Genomic DNA, 23956 nt, shown 5'->3' with positions numbered 1-23956 from the left:
TAATTGAGCTCTTTTTGGAAAAACGAGTTCGTTCTACCAAAATCTTCAACTGCAAAAGTGTTCAACAGGAACAAAATAAATCGAAACTTTGAAAAAATTCATCTTCTCTGGAAGCATTGATGTTCATTAATTCTTTGCTCAATCAGAGTGAGGCTGTGCTCCCCATACACAATCATTTAGAAACATTTGTTGCATCTCATGTGCACTCCTGACAAGAATGGTCTTAAGTCCAACTCTGCAGTGGATGGAGATGCAGGTCGTCCTCCAGATGATGTGCTGGACACAGCTGGTGGTATTTGTGGGGCCATAGCTCTTGTAGATGCCTGTGCAAATTGCACAGGGTGCACGTGTCTGACATGCCTTATCATTGTATGTATCGAAAAGGAATACTTTTTTGAAGGGTTTCCTCTTGAGAGAACAGTGCCACATATCGTGCAAGTGACTTTCGGGGCATTCACTTTTTTTAGTTCTTCAGGATATGTAAAAAATGTCCATATGAAAGATTACTTCCTTTTTCTTTGAGGCAGCCGATAATCTTCCTCAGATTCAGAAGATGAATATTGTCTTGCAGCCATTTCAGAAAATTCTCCGGAAAGTTGTAAAGGGTTTTTCTCCCGTGATAGTAAAACAGATAGTGAGGGAAGTAGGTGGGGTTTCTGAAAATTCTTGAACAGAAACTACTATGAACCAATAAAAAGTATTGTTTTCGAGTCACATGACTTGACGCGCGTGAACCGGTACGTGTACGCGGTGCGAGCACCCGGTCACGCACGTTGTTTGAAAATGGTGTTTTCCCCGATTTACATAAAGTTTCAAAACGTGAAAAGGAGGCAAGGTAGACATTCCCTGATCCACTAGAGTTTCTCAGGGGGTCCCAGAAGAATCTCAACTGGCCAAAAAACCCTTTTTTTTTGTTGAAAAAATAGCGGGGTGCCATAGGTTTCAGCCACGTTATAGTTAGGAATTAGCATTTAAAAAACCTTGCAAATTCACTAAAAAAAAATAGGTTTCAGACACGTTATAGTTAGGAATTAGCATTTAAAAAATCTTGCAAATTCACTGAAAAAACCATAGGTTTAACACATGTTATAGTTAGGAATTAGCATTTAAAAACCTTTGAAATTCACTGAAAAAAACCATAGGTTTGACACATGTTATAGTTAGCTGGACATTTCACTCATATAAAACCATTGAAATTCCCCCGCTATAGTTACTTCAGCAAACTATACCTCGCGCGCCTGCAATGCACTGCTGATGACGTCACATATTACATCACTCATGACATGGTCAGTGACATCACTGATGACATCCTTTTTTTTGTTGAAAAAATAGCGGGGTGCGTGCACCCGGTTGCGCACGTCTGTTTAAAAAGGCGTTTTGCTCCATTTACATAAAAGTTTCAAAACATGAAAAGGAGGCAAGGTAGACACTCCCTGACCCCCTAGAGCTTCTCAGGGGGTCCAAGAGGAATCTCGATGGACCAAAAAACCCAATTTCTTTTTTTTTAAAGTAGCGGGGTGCGCGCACCCGGTCGCGCACGTCGGTTTAAAATGGCGTTTTGCTCCATTTACATAAAAGTTTCAAAATGTGAAAAGGAGGCAAGGTAGACACTCCCTGACCCCCTAGAGCTTCTCAGGGGGTCCCTAAAGAACTCCGCCGGGCAAAAAAAACCTTTTTTTGTGTTGAAAACATTTGCCGAAATTCATTGAAAAAACCATAGGTTTCAGCCACGTTATAGTTAGGAATTAGCATTTAAAAAACCTTGCAAATTCACTAAAAAAACATAGGTTTCAGACACGTTATAGTTAGGAATTAGCATTTAAAAAATCTTGCAAATTCAATGAAAAAACCATAGGTTTAACACATGGTATAGTTAGGAATAAGCATTTAAAAACCTTTGAAATTCACTGAAAAAACCATAGGTTTGACACATGTTATAGTTAGCTGGACATTTCACTCATATAAAACAATTGAAATTCCCCCGTTATAGTTACTTCAGCCTAACTATAACTCGAGCGCCTGCAATGCACTGCTGATGACGTCACATATTACATCACTCATGACATGAGCAGTGACATCACTCATGACCTCACTGATGACATCTCAAATGACATCACTGATACACCGCTGCACACTACCACCGCTGCACACTACCACACTATACTCCACTATATGACCCAGCACTCCATTGTAAAACACTCTACTTCACTCTAAACACTTTGCAACATTCTACGACACACCAATCCACTCTACTGTACAAGACATCTCTCCAATTTCTAACAGTTTACTCAACTCTGTGCTACACCTGTCTACTCAAGTGCACTCCATAACATTGTACTATACAACACACACTTGCACTCTTTGACACTATAGACCACTGTACGGTATGCCACTCAAATCCACACTACGACACTACATTGTACAACACTACCTTATACAACACTCTACTGTATGATACTAAAAACCAATTGATACTTCACTTAAGAACACTAGACTCTATGGGGCCCATTATGATGACAGGCAGACTTAGTCCACCCGCCATCATATCGGGACCCGGGACCGCCGCCATAAGGGCCGGGGTCCCGATCAGGGCATTAGGATATGCCCACCACACAGGCAGGTGCATCCTGTATGGTTGCAATTGCGACGGGCGGAGCAGAAATCTCGGCCCGCCGCTATGTGAAAAGTGCACGTTTTGCTTTTCAAGGTGCAACATGACAGGCACCGTACGGTGCCTGTCATGTTGCACTTTGAAATGCGGGGGGTTACCATAGGTACCCCCCATGTGCAACCCCCCAAGCCAGGGACTCCCAGGGCCCCCGCAGGGAGTCACCGCATGCCTTTCCGTGGCGGCAATTGCATTGGTGATAGCCCATTGTAATATGGCGAGCGGTGTCTAACAGACACCGCCACCATGTTACTCGTTTTCCGCCCGGCCGCAAGGCAACCGGGGCGGAAAACATGCGGGCGGTGTTTCTCACCGCCGCGGTCCACCCCGCCAAACTAATATGGCGGGGGGGAAATGGGCTGTGGATGTCGGGCGGATTTCCTCCGGCAGGCTGGCGGTGGCTACCGCCAGCCTGGCGGAGGAAATCCGCCCGACATCCTAATGGACCCCCATGTTTTGAAACACATTTTAGTTAAAAAAAGCATTAATATTGACTTACTGATTGCACTGACATCTACATAACTAAGACCATAAGAAAGAACACAGAGAATGATACCCTTAAACACCAGTTTCAACACATTTTATTATGGATGCAACACAGGCCCAAAAAGGCACGGGGCTTTTCCATGAATCTCAATTCACTGCAAGAGACATATTAATATATGTGTGATATGGGTTTTTAGTGGCCATTCACCAATTTCTGCAGGGAGGCCCATCACTTAGTATTACACCTTTACTAACTGCTTTCCAGTTTTTACAAGCATAATATTATGTCCATTCCCAGCTGACAGTGCACTAATAACTTGTTAGAGTATATGAATAGCACTGTTTGTAGCTTATTTACAAATGTATTTTGGGATATGTAACAGTGGATGTGCCTTTATTGCTTCAGCATAAATAAGCCATACAAGAATAAAAGTAGAAGGAGGAATATAAAGACATAACAAGGGCATAATCATAAATAACATAAAGCACATCTTAGAATTCAAAGTTCAAGCAAAAGTCAAAATAAAATAAGACTGAAAAAGTGGGATAACCACCTCCTAGTAAAAACACCTAATGATTTGGCAGGGCTTATTGTGAAATGAGTCCCTTTATTATAGCCATAATGTCTGAATGTATACATCAACATTTTGAACAAATATGCAACTCATCTGTTCGATAAAAACAGTGCCATGACTTCTCTGTGATTATTTATAACTTTGGAGCAGTAAAATATTACTCCTCTAGTACTACTCTTAAATATCCTTGTGAACTGATACCAAAACATAAAATTTTGAAAAAAATCGGAAAGTTCAGGTTCAGGGAATATTCACATACAATTAGCACAAATAGAAAAAGCTGTGTCCCCTTTCCAATTTAACAAGTTAGGATAGAGGTTTTGCTGCTGATTCAGAAAGGCATATAGGATTATGTAAAGGAGTAAACATGTAGTACTATTTCGCATACTCAGTGTAAGAAATGAGGGTATTAATTGAGGGGGGTATGTACCCACCTCAAGTAATAACCACAACCCTTTTCAGGGTGAACTGTTAAAGTCACTAAATTAACCTGACCTCAATGCCATGGTAGCTAGAGGCAAGTATCAAAACAGTAAGAAAGTCAAAAATGAAAACAAGGAAAATCCCAAATCAATTTAAAAATAAAGATAATTTGAATAAATAAATTGACATCAAAATGCAAATATCCAACAAGGTAAACCAGAGTTATGATTATTTAAGTTGCAGAGTCACAATAGCATTTAAGTTGAGGCAGAATGCAACAAAGTGAGGGTCAAATTCAAAAACCAGTTTGTCCAAAATGGAAGGACAAAATCCTCTTTGGGACAAGGCAGCCGAGGATGGCTTCATATCGTCAGAGAGCCACTAAACAAGGTGTCAGTAAAGCCACTGACTTTTGGAGGGAAATCACCATGTCGGAGACATTTTTATTTCATGCCCAGAGAAGGTCCCTCGTCGGCCGGATCCTTTTAGTGCCTTCACCCGGGTGAAGATTTATACTGCCCGACTTAGTCACTTTTCTGGAGCACAGATACTCCCAGCGTGTCAGTGCTGCAGGCCATAGCCGAAGAGGGCTCCACAAGGCTGTATACCCTCTCCACAAAGTACCGCTGAATCGAATTTGCTGCTTTAGAAGCCACCTGAATCTTGAATCATATAGTAGTGACCTATAAGTAGGTTAAATTGTCAATCAAGGTTCGCAAATTATATCATATTGAAATGGGGACAACAGGCATTTTACCAGTGATTAGCTATGTTAAAGGCAGAAGTAGAGGGGTAAATCATGCAAAGGATGGTAATTTCTAAAACTAGTAAATGCTTTTGTGTCTGCTTCCCAGTATTCTGTTTTAAATGCATGCCTAGGTAAATAAGAGCCAGATGTACAAACGTTTTGTGAATTGGTAATCAATCGCAAACTGAATATTGGTCGCAAAATGTAGCGTTTGTATATAAAAAAGCAAAGCATGAAAGCTGTGCTTTCATTACTTTTGCATAGCGAAACTGATTCAGTGCTAAATTGGCATTGAAATTGTGGATCACAAATAGTGATTAACTAATAGCAATTCACGAATCATATGTTCAAAACATATGCAATTAGATAATAATCGTAGAATGCTTATTTTGCACATGCAATATACCACCACTTGGAGGTAAGTAGTAACCAAATACAAAGCACAAAAGGAGACAAAAAGTGCTTTGCACCTTTTCACTATGGAAGCCCTCTGGCAATGGTATGGAGAATGTGCTTTTTAGAGTTCAACAAAGGAGTTTTCAGGGCATTTTACCAATAGCAGGTGGTCTATCTTACAATGTACTTTCATGTGTTTTAGAGCTTTTGTTGGTTGATCCTTTAGCAAAATACATCTACATATTTCCTTTCCAATCACCCTACAGGAGTTGCAGAGTAATTCTATTGCTTTGCAAAAAGCCCTCAAGTCATTAAGATAGTAGTACAGACATGCTGATATACCTCTTCCCCCCCTCAAACCAGACAGGGAACACTTTTACCTCAATACAAAAAAATCAGATTCACTGAACATGCATATGGTGTGTAATTTCAAGACCCTGATCTTCTAGCAAGAAATCCTGACAGTACTGATGATTCCTTCAGATTCTGACATTGTGACCTATATAAACATTTGTCTGGAAAAGAACTTGGAAAAGGGTACCTCTTAGGTAAGTTGTAATATAATAATACATTTCTCCCGTAGTAAACTCTGAATCACAAGAAGTAACCCACAGGTTGAGATAACGGTAAATAAACCCTGGTTAGGTAAGCGAAGGTGATTATTGAAGCATTCTAATTATGTGTCATGCTTCATCATTGGGTCACCCTGACGTGTAAAGGTCAGGTTGGGCTCAAACTTGTTTCAGGGAGCACTTTGTAGATGTGGCCATGGGATCCTAAAGATAAAAATCCTTTGATGAACCCCGCTATCCCTTTATTCTTATAATCGTCAAGGATAATAAAAATGACTAGCATATAAAGGGTCACTTGGATGTTTTTTGTCCTATGACCCTAGTGCCAACATGTTTCAGTCCATCGTTTGGCCCAAAACGGGTCCTGGGCTTTCTTCAGGGCAATAAATGTAGAAGTTCCCTTCCTGGTTATGATAGTGGATAACTATCACACAACTCCTATTTCGTGATTAATAGCAGATGTGAAAAACAAAAGACAAACTTAGCTTTAATTTGGAGAATATTGTTCCTTCTTCTCCTGCAAAGCCCGGGGATGCAGGGCTAAGTAGGTTTGTACGCCGGGCAGGACCCTTGATGATTGACTAGAGGGCTATCCCTCCAACTGCAACTCCCGGGGATGCTATACCTCTCCTAAGATGAGATAAAGAAGAAGGAAAAATATCCTTGAAACTAAAGATAAGTTTGTCTTTTGTTTTTCACAAAAGGAGCAGCTATCTGCCCATTATTGATAACCCCTTTCTTCAACAGCTCTCTTAGCATGCTGCATTGAGTATGGTTCGAACCGGTTCACTGTTAGAATATCGATGTCAAAAATATTGATGTTTTAAATATCGAAAAAATATATAGATTACAAAAATATTGACTCCTATACCTAAACTGGTAAGTCAAAACTGTTGAATCAAAATATTGATGTAAAAAATATAGATGTAAAAAATATTGATTTAAATATATATATATAAAATAAAATAATATATATTACATATATTAAATATTATTAATTGTAACAAAATAAATTACATTTAATATACATTTTTACAAACTATAACAAATAAACTTATTTTAAAAAAATGAACACACAAACCTAATAATTAATACATATATATAGTTACTTTAAAATAATAATAAGCTATTATCTTTAATTTATTTAAAACATGTAAAATTATATAAAAATAATTATATATATATATATATATATATATATATATATATATATATATATATACTTTAAAATATAAAAAAACATTCCAAAACAAATTAAAACATTAATCTATAAAAAATTATGTACATTTAAATTGCCCAATACAATAATTGCAACAGTAGAGAAAGTGTTGGATAGCAAAATAATTACATTTACTATTCCAACTCCAGTGAGTGCAACAGTAGAGAAAGTGTTGAATAGCGAAAATGTCAAATTACTATTCCCACTCCAAAGAAAAGGAGGGGAGGGGTAAAAATTACTATTCCCACTCCAGTGAGAGCAACAGTAGGGAACAGTAGGGAAAGTGTTGTTTAGCGGAGGGGAACAAATTACTATTCCCACTCCAGTAAGTGCAATGCAACAGTGGTAAAAGTGTCAATGCAATATAAGAATTTCAAAGGTACGTTTTTTGGAATATGTAATAAATGTATAAACAATAAAATCCCTTTTATCACTAGTGACATAAATGTCTTTACAGGTTACAATCAGCTAATAAAAGAAAAACTGCAAGACTTGCCTGGACTCAATGACAATTTTTCTCTGACAGTACACATTGAACTTGTATAAAGAATACTGTTCAACAAAGTTTATTTTAGCTAAAATAAATGAATGTTTACTGCTACATATGGCCTTTCTGATGCACTGCTTGCCGCAGCACCTTATACCCGCAACATGCCTGTGTGTGAATGTAGTATGTGTGATGTGTTTACTACTGAGGCTGGAAGCTTCCTTACAGTAAGCGGTGCATGGTCCCATGAAGTTACCTGTGCATTAGTAAACCAAATGCCACATGACCATTGTAATGGCCCATTTCCATTTGAAGGTGTAAGGTCCACCAATAGCAGTTGGTCGGGGATTTACAAACCTGCCAAAACCCTCCTGGTGGCCCATGAAAGGTCTGTGCAGATATCTGGTGGAAATAGTTTCCTTTTGCAGGCCAGTAACTGTCCATGTCTGCTCATTTCTTTCAGGCACTGTGGGGCATATTATCAAGGACCGGTGTTAAAATTATTGCTGTTTTATCGGCAGGAAACTGCCGATAAAACTGCGATAATGGGTTTGATAATACGCCCATGTTAATTCCCATCGAAGCCCATGTTAACATCAGAACATGGGCTTCTATGGGAATTAACAAGGGCGTATTAACAAGTTTCCTGCCGATAAAATGGCGATAATTTTAACACCGGTCCTTAAAAATATGCCCCAGTGTTCCTAATCCCTTCTTCACTATCACACCAATGCCTTGTACTTAGTCTTGCATCAATTTAAGCGCCTTTAAATGCCCTTGCTGAAGAGACTGCAAAGATCTGTCTAAACATGTATTTGCATTGCTGTTAAAATTGGGCCAAGGCTTTATGGTAGTCCAAAGCCAACTCATATGTTTCATCTGCTATAGAAGTTATCGACATGTTAATGGTCTTCTGCTATTAATGTTATCTAAATGTGTATGGTCTTTTTACAGATGAAGAGTATTGTACTGCCTGTGTTTTATGGGACCTGCATGGAACTCTGCTTGTAGAGGATGAGGTAGGTCAAACAGGTATGAAAACATCTGGCTGTGTTGTGCTACTATCTCCCATCTCAACATATTGCTCCTCCTCCTCCAAACTCATGGCACACTCCTCTTGATCTAACTGAGCTGTTTCATCTAAGGTGAAATAAAATAAATAGTTTTACATACAAATAATTTACCCTATGAAAGTACTAATAGGTTTGTATAGGTAGGCACATTGTATAAACTGTATAAACAAAATATAGGACCTATGTAGTTTAGCATTTCTGCCATTAGTAAAACAACTGGACTAAAGTAAAGTGTAAAGCAAGTTTGTTATGATAGGATCGCAAAACATATTTGATCACCCAAGGTCCTGCTGTGTTGCTAGACTTTGGGTATTGTTAGAAATGTGATTTCTGGTAGATAACTTAATAGAGGTAACAAGGAATCCCTAATGTTAATCTATGAATGGGGTAGATGTCACAGTAGTGAAAAAAGAATTTGGGAGTTTTTCATAACCTGGACATGTAAATCTTATACATGTCCCATCTTTTAACTTCATTGCACCCTGCCCTAGGGGCTGCCTAAGGCCTACCTCAGAAGTGACGTATATGTAATAAAAGGGCAGTTTAAAGCTTGGCAAGGGGTTTTAAATGCTGATTCGACATGGCACTAAAAATGCACACACAGGTTGTACAGTGGTAGGCCTGAGACATGTATAAAGTGCTACCAGTGTGGGTGGCACAATCAGTGTTGCAGGCCCACTAATTTCTAATTTAAAACATTTATAGAGCGCAGCGTGCACCGAACGGTTTCTTGGCGCTAGTGGAGGGTATTGGCTACAGAGACAAAGTAAGAACCAGTGGTAGAGCCGGGAAGGGAGGTTACACAGGGCTGTTTAAAAAGAAACGTTTTTAGTTCCTTACGGAAGGATACATAATGGGTAGCCGCACGAAGGTGGTCTAGGAGGGAGTTCCAGAAAGTGGGGGCTAAGGTAGAAAAGTTGGACCCACCCCACTTTTTGCATCTGAAACGTGGGATTTGAAGGAGGGACTTGGAGGAGGAACGAAGTTCTCTGGGGGGAACGTATTCTTTTATTAATGAGGAAATAAAGGCGGGGCGGTGCCTTGACGGGCCTGGAAAACCATGCAGGCGGTTTTAAACAGGGAACGTTCCTTGACAGGGAGCCAATGGAGCTCCCTGAGGAGGGGTGTGGAGTGGTGGTAGCGTGGGAAAAACCAACCGGGCAGCTTGGTTTTGGACCATCTGAAGCCTCCTTAGACTGTATGCTGGTATGCCATTGTAGAGGGCGTTGGCATAGTCCAGCCGTGATATCACTAGAGTGGCCATGATCATTTTGAGTGCCTGGGGGGAAAAGAAACGAGCGACAGTGCGGATAGTTCGGAGGGTGAGGAAGCAGGAGGAAACTACAGAGCTGATTTGAGAGTGAAGGGTGAGCTGATTATTCATTTTAACCCCCAGTGTTTTGACCGTGGTAGAAGGAGTGGGGGCGGGACCAAGGGTTGGGGGCCAGAAGAGAGAGTTCCAGGGACTGGAAGAACCCCCGGTAAGAACCAACTCGGTTTTATCCGGGTTCAACTTGAGATGGTTGTGGTTCATCCAGTCCCTGATGAATGTCATGGTGTGCTGGAAGCTAGAGACAGAGAGGGGAGAGGAGGATAAGTCAAAGATGAGCTGGAGGTCATCCGCGTAATTGTACACGGTGACCTCCAGCTGCTGAAGAGCGAAAATGAGGGGAAAGATGTAAAGATTGAATAGTAGGGGAGACAAGAAAGAGCCCTGGGGGACACCACACGTGACGGGGAGTGGGGTGGTTGTGAAGTCTCCTAGCCGGACCGCCTGGGTGCGGTCCCTCAGGAAGGAGGAAAGCCACACCAGGGCTGATCCCTCAATTCCAGCCGCCTTGACACGGGACAGTAAGATGGTATGGTCTACAGTGTCAAATGCGGCGGAGAGATCGAGGAGTACCAGCGCCTGGTGTTTGTTGTGATCCATACCCTTCCTGAGGTTATCCAGGACTGATACCACGACTGATTCAGTCAAGTGCCTAGGTCGAAAGCCAGCCTGGCGGGAAGCCAGTCCCCCATTGGCCTCTACGTGGGTGCTGAATACCGCGGTGACATAGCGCTCCAGCACCTTGCCCAGGTAGGGCAGCAGGGAAATGGGGCGGTAGTTGGCTGAGATGGTTGGGTCGGCGCCAGGCTTCTTTAAAATGGGCACTATGGTGGCTGATTTGAGCACAGGGGTCACTACTCCCTGCGCTAGGGAGCTGTTAAGGAAGGTAATGGGGGGTTCAGGACAAGAGGAGTAGATTTGTTGCAGGATTCACGGCGGACAGATGTCTGCCGGAGAACCTGACTTTACTTTGGGGAGTATCTCCAGGAATACCTCTTCAGTGAGGGGAGGGATGGAGGTAAGAAGGTTTTGAATGGTAGGAGGAGAGGGGTCAACAAAGGCAGACGAGGGGGGGGGATGTTGGCCTTAATGGTAGCGATCTTGTCGAGAAAGTAAGTATTTAATTGGTTGCATAGAGGCTGGGATGGGGGGATTTGAAGTGAAGCTCTATCGGAATAGGCCAGGTCCTGCACTATGCCGAAGATCTCCCTGGGTTTATTTTCAACAGACATTATTTTTGTTGAGAAATAAGAGGTTTTGGCGGCGAGGATTGCGGTCTTGTAATCGGCGAGTGATGAAAGATAAAGAGTTTTGAGTGAGGGACAGTAATTTTTTCTCCAGTGCCTTTCTGCCTGTCGAACGGACAGTTTTAGTAGCATTTCATTTACAGGCCAGGACACATATAGTGAACTTTACCAGGGACGTGGTAGTAAATTAAAAACGTCATAGGCAGGGTGATGTGTAGTTAAAAGATAGGACATGTACTTTTAAGTTTTACATGTCCTGGTAGTGAAAAACTCCCAAATTTGTTAATCACTACTTTGACACCTACCCCTCCCATAGGTTGACATTGGGGATTCCTTGTTACATCTAATAAATTGTAATTCCCAATTTGACGAAAGTAGGGCTGTCACGTTTAATACCTATGGCATTGCAATGATAAACTCTCTTTAATGGTAATGTCAAATTTATCATTGCAATTTTGAAAATAACACTTTTAGAAAGCTACAAGAACAAATAATGGACGGCATGCTGAACAATGCAAACATTCACCCCAATCGCAAAGATCTAGGTTTAATCCATCGGTTTTTTGCTCACCACGTCACCCCATATGCAAATCATTCTTGACCCTGCTCCTCAAGGGAACAGTCCAGGCCGAACTGTCAAGCCAGGTCCTCCCAGGACCGTAAACAAGCATCCTGGGTCCGGTTTCAGGGTATCTCCCCTCATTAGCCAGGCTAGCTTGAATCTAGTTGCACAGTGAGCACGGGACCCACGTCTGGGTATACCCTTCCCACTTAGGGCTACAAAAGCATAAGTCAATCAAACCATGTTTAGGGAGAGAGCACATGCACCTTATCCCTGGTTAGCAGTGGTAAAGTGCTCAGAGTCCTAAAGTCAAATAAAACTAATTCAGCAAAAAGAGGAGGAGGAAAACAAAACGTTGGGGTGACTGTTTAGAGACAGGCATTTTCCAATAGGTATGAAATAATGTAAAGAGGGACCAAGGCACTGAACTGCATCTCTTGTTTGTTGTGCTGACATGTCTATGTCTGTGACTCCAGTCAGCACTTCAGGGGTTATTGTGAAGTCCTCAAGTGGTTTTAGCCATGTCACAGTAGAAATTCTTCTTCACATGACAGCTGCTTATTGTACCTTGGAGACTAACTCTAGACATACCACTGCTTCCTGAGCACTTCCTGATCTCCTCTATGCTGTTATTGGTTACTCCTATTGCATGTATTTTTTCTTGGATCCCCAACCAAATCCTTTGCTTGATAGCCTCTGGAACATACATGGACATATGTACTTCTACACCCCCACCCGCCAGCTTCGCTCCGCTGGCCTCGCCCTATCCCTCGCCACAGTCACCCGCATCCGAAGAACGACCGGCCGTTGGCAGACCCTTCTCCTACCTCACCACCAAGACCTGGGTCACCCTCCCCACCAACCAATGGCAGACCCAAGACCTACTGGCCTTCCGAAGACTCCACAAGACCTGATTCTTCGATCAGTAGCAGACCCCCCAGTGCCTTGAGACCCTCACAGGTATGTAGTGCGCTTTACAATTGTCTTGATTGATTGATTGACATATTTCCCAACAACTGGCTGATGTGAAGCACACATTTCTCTGAGCCCGCATCAGAAAGCATCTCTTTCTATTTATGGCCCTCTCCTCTTTTTCCATTGCCTGTGTAGTCACTCGGTCTATATGTGTACATTTTATTTATTTAAAGGGGGTTTCAGCCAGCTTTCTTTGTTCATTGGTCTGTTTTTGTGTCATCACATTTTGCTTCCACCCACTACAGCATACAGCAAGGGGAAGGCCATCAGCCCACCGCAGCCACTGGATGAATTTACTTTGAGTGACTGCATTTTGCTCTTTCACTAGCAGCACATTAACACACATGTTAGTTGTCTTCTGTGCCAATGTTTTTTAATGCATTACTTTGATGTTGCCTCTGTGTTTAGAGTCTGATGTGACAGCAGGATGCTAATCCAGATGTGAGCATAGGCCACATTCCGACTTAATTAGTTCCCGTCGCCTGCCAATGCTGTTGTAAATTCCTTTTGGAGTGTCCTTTGTTTACTGATAACTAGCATTTCACAGCGTAAAAGATTATGTCCATTTGAAACTGTTCTGTATTAAGTTATTAAAAGCTGCAATATTATACATGTGAATTCATAGGCGAACAATTCTTCAGAACACATTATTCTGGACTCATTTTCACCAATGGTTCTTTAATAAACTTTGCCCAGGGAAAAAACATCACTCCCAACACTTTTTTTTATTGCCTTCTTTCCTCTCTTTTTCTTTGTTTCTTTCCTTCTTCCTTCATTTTTTCTTTCATTCTTTCAGTCTCTTTCTTATTCTTCTATTATTTCTTCTTTCCTTTTTCTTTCATTCCTTATTTCCTTCTTTCCTTCTTTCTTGCTTTCCTTTATTCTTTCACTCCTTCTTTCTTACTTGATTTTGTATTTCCTTTCATTCCATTTTTCTATCTTTCTTGCTTTTTATTTTTCCTTTCCTTTTTCTTGCTTTTTTTCTATTGCCTTCTTTCTTGCTTTCATTCCTTCTTTTCATCTTTCTACAATTCATTCCTTCTTTCTTGCTTTTATTTCTTCTTTTTTACTATCCTTCTTTATTTCCTTATTTCCTTCCTTCTCTCCTGACATTCCTTCTTGTGTTAAATATTTCTTGGTTTCTTTTTCTATCCTTTTTTCTTTTTCTCTATCTTTTTCTCTCTTTCTTTCTTCTTTCTCTTGAGTTGTTTATTTTTCTTATTCCCTTTCTTTCTCTTTCTTTCCTATGTTTATTCCTTATTTACTTCCTTCTTGCTTTCCTTCATTCTTTTTTATTTTCTATCGTTCTTTCTCTCTTTTGTACCTTGTTTCTTTCTTTTGTTCTTCCTTACCTTCTTTCTTGCCTTCCCTCTTTCCTTATTTCTTGCCTTCCTGATTTCGTACCTTCTTACTTTCTTGTCTTCTTTCTTACTTGCCTTCTTTCTATCTTTTTTGCCTTTGTTCTTTCCTCCTGATGTAAGCAAGCCTCAGCTAGGCCTACCAGTGCAAGGGGTTCGCCCTTCTCTGCACAGAGTCCTCAGACCATAGGTTGGTACAGAAACTGGAAAATACAAAAGCAAAATGTATTAAACCTTTAAAGGTGGTACTACAATCCACACAACACCCTTTAGTATTGTATAGAGTAGCACACCAAACTGAGCACATGGCCTCTTTTATACACAATGAGGGGGCTCAAAAGAAGGCGGTACAGAATACAAGAGCAGTTTTATGACCATATAAGGGCATATTGGAAAGCACAATCGATAAGTGGGCGGAGTTAACAGTCTTCAGAAACTAGTAAACACATTCCTATCTGGAACTAATTAGTAACAGCCGCAGACCCTACTGGGCATGTCTGGGAATGCTGGAAGTAGGGGATGCTAAATATAGCCTGTTGCCGGGCAACCTTCAGGCGCAGTTAACAAGGAGGTAGGACAAAGCACATGATGAGCACATGGCAATGTATGGCATACGAAATGGCCGCTACAAATACAAAATGGAGTCGGTTCATTTGCTACGATAATGGTAAAATACAGCATGTCTTCTGCTAATGCTTAACCTAATCGCTGTTGATTTACAACACTCCCTCCCTTCCTTGTTATTTATTTCTTTCTTAAAGTCAAAAGGCTGTTAAGGCTCCTGAGAAACTCCTCACACACCTCTCCAGCCAGCAAAAGCTCTGGAAACAAGATTTGCTGGTTGTGATGTCATCAGTTGCTTCCAATGCTCGTCCCACTTTGCGACAGTTACTGATTTGCAATTAGAAGTTCATTATTTTCTTCAAGCAAATTATGAACCACAAATTGTAACTTTTGTACATCTGGCCTCATATTACCTCCAACCTCTTACGAAGAACTTTTATCAGATACCATATATGAGGAATCACCTGTCAGCTCTTAGAAAACACTATTTTAGTTTCATTAATAATGATTACATTACATTTAGAAGATATTTCTGCACTTTGTCCTTAAATTATTATGCATTTTGAATGAATGATAAAGCAATAGAAAGTGTCAAAAACATGAAATTAGTTTAAATGCTTATACAATATTATTTGTAATGCAAGCATATACTTTGTAGAATTCCTTGCACAAAAGCCTGAGTTCCAATCTGAAATGAATTCTATACCATTATCAGAAAAGTCTGGTCTGTCTGATGTTGCAGACAGTAGAAATGCTTTTTAAAAACAATCACATAATTAGAGGTTTGAGAAGCATAAAGCGAAGGGTTTACTAAGCTAATAAAAATATTTTATCTAAAAAGTAAATCACAAATGCTTGCAAGGCATTAGCTTTTAGCAGAAGGGCTATTTATAAAATAATAAAATACAGAATCCTTCATTTGTGTTTACTTCAAACACAATTACAAGTACATTTTGCACAAAGGGAGAAGACAAGGGTGCGCAAATTGCAAATTGTTATTTTGATGCACTGTCTATAACTAATTTTGGAATACAGGTATTAATGTTTTTACAGTGGGGTGTGCAATCTATCTTCATGGAGAACGCATCTATCTTGAGCAAAATGTCTTGATGGCATGCCAATATCACTCCAAATACACTGTTATGTCGTCTGCTAGATATTAATATGCGTTTATGTTTATGAGTGTGCTTGAGGTTTTGTTTGTGAATAATTATATATTTTGAGAACATCTTAAAACTAGCTTTGACAAAGCCACGACGTCTAGCGACGGCGGCTAGCCTTTTGGCTTTGCCATGACTATTTTGATTTGTCATTGTTATCGTAAAAGTTCAGTGTCGAAGAGCTACAAGATTCTCACCGATATAAAACAGAAAAATGGCTGAGAGCCAGAATATATTTTATCCTCAAAAAGTATACATTGCCATAGCAGTCCAGGCTGTTATACGGAAATGCTTTCCGTCTCGATGCTCCTTCTGAAAGAACAGAAGGCTCTCACTAACAATAAACTTAGCCAATGGTCGAAGTCGGTTGACCCACTGCCCTATGCTAAGGCGCAGCCCCTGCAGGTAATAGCAGTGAGGTGGGGGTGGCTTGGTGGGGGAAGTCAACAGCCAACAAGGGGAGAAACTTAAATTAACAAGCATTGGAAATGCAATAGGTCTCGCAATTGCTTGAGTTAGCGCTATTGGCATTTGAAATGGCAATGTCCTTTACCTATGTGTTATGGAGTGTATGTGTGCAGTGTGTAGTCGAATTATGTGGGTTGGATTGCAATTGTTAGTTGTGGAATTGTGTGGCGTGGAATTGTGTGGTAAGGCACTGGCGTTACGAAAAGTGAGGGGACTTCCCTGCACGGTACTTAGAGGGGCCCCCCCTCCAGGCTCAATCATGAGCTCTCTGACCAGAATGCAGTGCTGAGGGGGCCCCTTGGAGCTAGGGCCCCCCCGCACCGTGTGGGCTGCGGGGGCCTGTGTTACGCCCCTGTGGTATGGAGCGGATTTGTGTAGTGAAATTATGTGGCATGGTATGCAGTGGAATTACGTGGATAGTAATTATGTCGTATAGAGTGTACTGGAATTATGTGGATTGGGATTGTGTACTTTGGAGTTTAATTATACGTATTGAGTTGAGTGGAATGAATTGGAGTGGGGTGGATTGTCTTGTTTTGGGGTGGACTGGGGCGGATTGGTGTTGGGTGAGGTGAAATGGAGGGATTTAGATTGGAGTGCATCAGAAGAACACCTACAGAACCACACAGGAAAGGAAAACTATTATTATTTATAGTTAGTGGTTAAAGTAAGAGGTGGAGAATATAATAGAAAATAAAATGTGTGTGCAGGCAAATTTACAAACAAAACAAGGACGAGAAGAAATGAAATGGAACGCTGTTTAAAACAAGAAGAATCTCTCTCAAACACACAAACTCCTTAATGCAACAGCAGATGTCGGGAGGCTCAAACAGAGCAAACACATACCACCAGTACTTAGATTTCCCTACGCAACTTCCATAAAAATTAGATGCTTTGACCCCGGCCCCATATATCCACCATTAGAATTAACAAGTGCCGAAAAGGTTAACAAGGCAAGTGGGGGCTGCGAACGATGTGCTGGAGAAACAGACTTTAATAAACACAATCACTAACTACGACTCTAAAATAAAGAATGGTAATGGCAAGAAAGAGAATGAAGGCATCACAATATGCAGTCCTAGACTTTCCATCTAGAAATAAGGGATTCTCTGGGATGTTAATCTAATTCGGTCTAAAAAATACTAACAACTACAACATCCAGTATGGTCTATTGGGTCACACGAAAAGTCAAAGACATAAAACTACTTACGTGGTGACAAAGAGGATAATGGTAACTCTACATGCTACTTTTTCAAACTTCTTAAATGAAATGTTTATTTTGCATTAACCCCTTCAGTGCTCATGACGAGCCCAGGCTCGTCATGCAGCACGGTGCTCGTGTGCTCATGACGAGCCTGGGCTCGTCAGGAGCCGTGGAACGCTCACACAGTTTTTCCACACAGTAGGAGAGAGAGAGACAAACACAAAAGGGAAAAAAAGAGCAACAGAAGACAGCAAGCATTTAAATGAACCCATAAGAGTGAATTAAAGGGGCCAGTGGGTGGCTGAAAGAGGTAGAAGGTGGAAATCTTGTAATCCCCAATTGTTTCAAAGAATATAAATTCGGCATGGTTTTCAAAAAGCAGTAAATTATTCACAAATGCAAACCACCAGTGCCAAATCATACTGAACACCACCTAAATAATGGTTTTTTGTTAAAAAAATAAAAGATTATGAAAATGCATAGGCCAAGAGCCCATTGTTATTTGGAGACAGGGAGGTCTGGAAGGAATTGAAATAGAAAGCTTTAGGCTAGCATTCGCACCTTTTCTGCTTTACAAGCACTCAAATTTGTTTAGGAAGCGCCAACAGAATGGAGTAACGTGTAATGAGAATACCACAAAAATGTCTTGCAGTACTTTGAGCGCAGTGAAAGCGGTCCAGGGCTGAGCGAATGTACGAGCCTCTTTCTGCCTCACTCGATGCAAACGGAAAGGGTGGTGGAGGGAAGCACTGCGTTTGTGCTCAAAGTGGGGGACGGCTCCTTTATCAGTATTAAGTAGTGTGACTGGAAAAACATTGTCAAGAAAGTGAAATGTGTTTCTTTGGGTTTTGGTGAGAGTTAAGACCAACCAGAGGGTCAGTCCAGTCACGCACTGTTCACTTGGTGTTATCCCACACCTTTTATTTTTACTAGCGTAATCAAAACCTAATCAATTGCTTTTCATTCATTTAATTCTTCATAATTATGTCAAAAATTCATGTTTTAAGTCATATGTTATTAAACAATCACATTTGGTTATATAAACAAAACATATACATTATAATTTTCATGTTTCCTATTAGTAATTTACAACATTGCTTTTTAGCACATGACACTTCTTAATCGCATGCCCGATGCATTTCGGCACTCAAATAGTGCCTTCCTCAGGGGCCACACTACGAGAAAAGAAATAAAAACATCATGATTGTGTTGTATGCTCATGAATGCTCATAACTAATTTAAACATACCGTGTATAGTCATACCTTGTAAATGTTGGGGTTTTGCGTGTAATCTGTAATAAATGCATATCAAAGTAAATGTTTTTTTTTTTTTTTTTTATCCTCATATTACGTGCATAGCTCCAATCTATCAAAACCAAAGGACCGCCACAGAGCAAAGAAAAGAATGGTTGCGTGCAGTGCTGTCTCAGCTTATAGCTGGTAGGAGAAAGTTCATTCGGGAGGGAAGAAGACCGGTTCCCCTCAGCACCAATCACAACAGCCAAACATGATTTTGCCTGGGGATGTGCCTCAGGAGATAGTGTCCAAATTATCGAGACCCCCATAGCTCCAAGACTGTCAGTCATGGCAGCAAGGATAAGCAATGTACGTGTTAATCATAGGACCTGGGGAAAAAAAAAAAAAAGAAAAAAAAAAAAAAAAAAAAAAGCCCAGGTTTATCGCCACTATCCCAGCATTGCCCAAAAAGCTCTCCTATTGGGGTTTCCTGCTCTGGCGAGATCGAGTTTGGAAATTTGAAAAAGTGAGACTCGCCATTCATGCTCTGTAGGTGGTTGAGCGTCTTTCCAATGCCTACATATCTCCCTACGCGCCGCTAGAATGGAGTAGAATATTAGATTGGTTGCGGCATTTCAGATTTTATTCTTGAGACCAAATATAACAAGAGCAAGGTCTATGGAGATATGTTCACCCAGGAATTGTGAAAGCTTATTACTAATGGCTTCCCAAAAAGCGGATAAATTTGGACATTCATAAAACATATGAGTGTCTGATGCTGCGATTAACCCGCATCTTGGGCATAAGACTGGGCCTGTTAACGAAAACTTAGTCAACCTCTTAGGGGAATAGTATGCCCTATGTATAGTGAATAGGTGGTTTCTACGAAGCCATGCCGGTTTAACTAAGTCCCAGAGCATTGAGCAAGAAGCTATCCAAAGTTCTTCAACATCTACGCCTGGCATTAGTTCAGCCCATAGTGACGTCGGTAGATGAAAGTTGGCATCTATTTCATCGATTATTTTGTTATACCAACATGAAATTTCTTTTTTTGCGACTGGACTGTTCAAGAGGCAAGTTACTAAGTCACTATTGCCACCTATAGGGAGCTTACTAATCCGTGCTGGCTGCTCTTTGTATGCCTGTGACCAGCTGGAAATCTGAATATATTTAAATCTCGAGAAACTTGTGCCTACTCTGTTTGTTAAATAGTCCCATGGAAGTAATGTCCCATCCATAAACAGGTCATCCCACCTATTTATACCCGCCTCTATTAGCGGGTTAATAAGGGCATCTGTTGTCCATGAGAGGGGGACGGGTAGATCCCATATGGGAGCCCTCCCAGAGTAGTATCCAACATTTGTCGCATGCCTCACTTTATACCAGGTAGATGCAATCCCTTGTAGAACTTTCAATTTTATTTTCTTGAAGAATTTGGGGTCACCAAATTTAAACAAAAATGCAGATTGGTCTACTCCTTCACATTCAAGTAACGTAGAAAAAAGAAGGCCCAGCCCTATTAAAGTAGGGGTTTTAAGTAGCATACGGGTGTGCGTGAGCTGAAAAGCCCATGCATAGATTTGGAGATCTGGGCCAGCCAACCCTCCCTTCTCCCTCCGTCGCCTGATTTTTTTCCACGAAATTCTTGGGCTCTTACTATTCCAGATAAAGCTGGTAATCGCGCTCTGTAGCTTTGCAATCAATTTTGAATCGAAAAAAAGTGGAATAGAATTGAACAAAAAAGAAACTTTAGGTAAGATACTCATCTTCACTAGGTTGACCTTTCCCAAAACAGTGAGAGGAAGGTGTGACCAGTCTCTCATATGTTTCCGGCACTCTGCTGCTATTTTATTGAAGTTAAGTGAAGCAATCAAATTGATGTCTTTAACTATATTGATCCCCAGATATCGAAATTGAGTTTTAGATGTGCCATTGTTGCCAATTGAGTTACTATTCCAGGACATTGACTCTGTCTTTTGGGCATTAATCTCGTACCCAGCGACTTTACCAAATTTTAGGGCCTGGTCAATTATTTCTGGGTATGCTTCATCATAGTTCGTTGTAAAAATCATAATGTCATCTGCATAAAGTGCCACCTTTTTATCCCAACCACCAAAAATAAAAGGTTTAATGAGTATGCTGTCTCTTAAGGTTTGGGCGAAGGGTTCGATATAAACATCAAAAAGAAGGGGTGACAGGGGACAGCCCTGCCTAGTTCCCCTCGTGACCCTGAAGGTCTCAGTCAAACCCCCGTTTATCAAAAGTGCGGCAGATGGGCACCTATATAACAAATTCAACGTTCTCAGAAATCTGTCCCCCACATTGAACTTCCTCAAGGCCTCCGACAGGTACAACCAATTCACCCTGTCGAAGGCCTTGGTTGCATCCAACGTGAGGACATCCAAAGGGATAGCCTCCTTTATAGCGATGTCTATAGAGCCTAGTAATTCATACGTGAGCTCACAGAGCTGTCTCCCCTTTATAAACCCTTTTTGGTTATGTGCTATAATATCTGGCGCCACCCGACCCAACCGTTTGGCCAATATGGTGGCAAAGATTTTATAGTCGGCGTTTAATATAGAAATAGGTCGATATGAGCCGCAGTCTGTAGGAGGTTTGCCGGGCTTCAAAATAAGAGTTATAGAGGCATTGTCCCATGATTCAGGTGGTATTTCGCCGTGTCTTAGAATTTGGTTAAAAAGAGTCACTAGAATTGGAGAGACCTGAGTGATAAGTTTTTTATATATTTCGCTTGGCAAACCGTCAGTGCCTGTAGCCTTTCCTCCCTTTGCTTTCTTTATTGCCTCTTCTACCTCTGTAACAGTTATCTCCTCATCCAAAGAGTGGTTCTGTTCTGGTGTTAGAGATGGTAGAGAGATACCTGCTAGCCAACTCGTGATGTCATTCTGGGTAACGTTTAGGTCATCTTTATAGATGGATTGAAAAGAATTTCTAAAAACTACTCTAATTTCATCATCCCTTGAAAAGGTGCCCTCCGTGGATGTAACAGACGAAATGTTATTTCGAACCCGGTCTGATTTAATTTTCCAGGCAAGTAATTTCCCTGCTCCCTCCCCATATTGGAAATGCGAAAGCTTACTTGCCTCCCATCTCTGAAGGACCCGTTTCTCTAGAACTGCGGATAGTGAGTGCTTTAGCCTATCCAACTCAGCGTGTTTTCCGGCGAGGTCGTTGTCGATTACTCCTGTATTATCTATATCGGCCTGTAGTAGTAAGATATTGTTTTCAATAATGGTTACTTCCTCTGCATATTGTCTTCTTCTATAGGCCACTTTGTTTTTAATAAGACCTCTCAATGTACATTTAAATGCATCCCATAGAATTCCTATTGGGGTTGTACCTATATTAGTGTTAAAAAAGTGGCAAGTTTCTGACTGTAGAAATTCGATATCCTCTGTTGTTGTGAGTAGCGACCTATCAAAGGACCACATTCTTATTAAAGGTGGCGTGTCCAAATTTAGTTCTAACACTATTGCGGAGTGGTCAGAGAGATGCATTGGATTATAGTATGTTGAGGTAATATTATCAACCAGAACTCTACTAGTGAGAATAAAATCAATTCTTGATTTGTGTCTATACTTCGAGTTCCTGAATGAGAAATCTTGCCTCAGACCCTCCCTAAACCGCCAAATGTCGATAAAATCGTATTGGTTCATTAAGCCTACTAAGCAAGATCTAGATTTAGAAGTGGTCTTTTGTCTGCTGTTAGGGGATTTGTCTAGAAGTGGGTTTAAAGTGATGTTAAAATCCCCAGCTATAATCACCGGGTCTGGGAAATTTAGTAGATGATTGAAGAGGGTTTTCAATACAGAGGGGTCGTCGATATTTGGACCATAGTAGCCCACTAATGTTACCTTCGCTTCTCCTAACTCTACTGCTGCAATGACCCAACGCCCTCCAGGATCCACCTTTTGTTGTTTTATCTTAAACCTTACTGATTTTTTGAAGAAGATCGAAACCCCCCGTATATTAGAACCTTGTGTTGTGGAAATAGAAGATACTATCCATCTATTCCTTTGGACCAACTCGTGTATCTCACTTTCTGTTAGGTGTGTCTCCTGGAGGATAATGATCCCCGCATCAGTATCACGAAGATATTGCATAATTTTATTCGCTCGGGGCTTGGTGCGGAGACCATTAACATTCCAGGATAATAATTTGAGTTTACTCATCATGTTGTGGTTTTAGGTTGCTTGGTAAGGCTAACTGTAGGACTAGTAAAGTATATGACTGTTTATATAGATTCATGTTATCTGAAATGAGATGAGTATAAAACCTTATATCCACAAACTTAATTAAACGCAATGATTGGAGCTTTTTTATGAAAATGTGCTTATGCCCCACCACCCCCCTGTGCCCAACCCTCCCCCCCTGGGAAAACCCTGTGCTCACCACCCGGAAGAGTTTCCGGAAGTAAGTGCCCCTAGCTCTTCCCCGTCTCGACCCTGTGTGCCTCTACTGTATTTAGTGTTAACTCGCCATTGAATGTTCTACACATCTTATGGGCAAATGCTATTCTTGTGTTAATTTAATTAGTTTATGTTATTTTTCATTTTTTTTTTTGTTTTTTTTCCCCGTTTTTTTTTTTTCCCCTTCTTTTTATTTTTATATATTCTTTCCCTTTTTATATCCTTCTTTCCTTTTTTATTCCTTTATTCTTTTCCCTTTTTTTTTTTTTTTTTTTTTCCCCCCCTAATCCCGTTTTTTTCCTGATAATTCGATATTTAGCAAACATTCAGGTTTTCAACAAGACTTCTTTTTTTTTTTTTTTTTTTGCACATAGGCACATAGGCATTAAGAACTACACTGATGGTGCTATTATTATACGGTTTCAACTCCTCACAATTTTTACTCCCTCTGTTTCCTGTTACCAAAAGAAGATCGTCCGTGGCCTGCACTGATCTAATGTTGTACATTTTGTTGTCTAACATTATCTTGAGTGACGCAGGAAAACCCATCTGTACCGTAGCACCAAATTTGCGAAAGGCATCCATCCTCTGGCCTAGCTCCCACTGTTTGTCTAAGGTGAACCGGGACAGATCTGAACGAATTTGGAAATTGAAGCCTTTATATGCTTGTGATTTTAACCTAAGCGCTTGATTCAGAATATGCTCCTTCAAGGAGTAAGTATGAAAGTTTACCAGAATTTTCCTGGGTTTAGTCCGCTGTGGGTTAAGTCTGAAG

This window comes from Lissotriton vulgaris, chromosome 4_1, assembly GCF_964263255.1.
Source record: "Lissotriton vulgaris chromosome 4_1, aLisVul1.2, whole genome shotgun sequence".
Classification (NCBI taxonomy): domain Eukaryota; kingdom Metazoa; phylum Chordata; class Amphibia; order Caudata; family Salamandridae; genus Lissotriton; species Lissotriton vulgaris.
The sequence above is the reverse complement of the archived record's forward strand: the minus strand, read 5'-3'. Positions refer to the sequence as shown.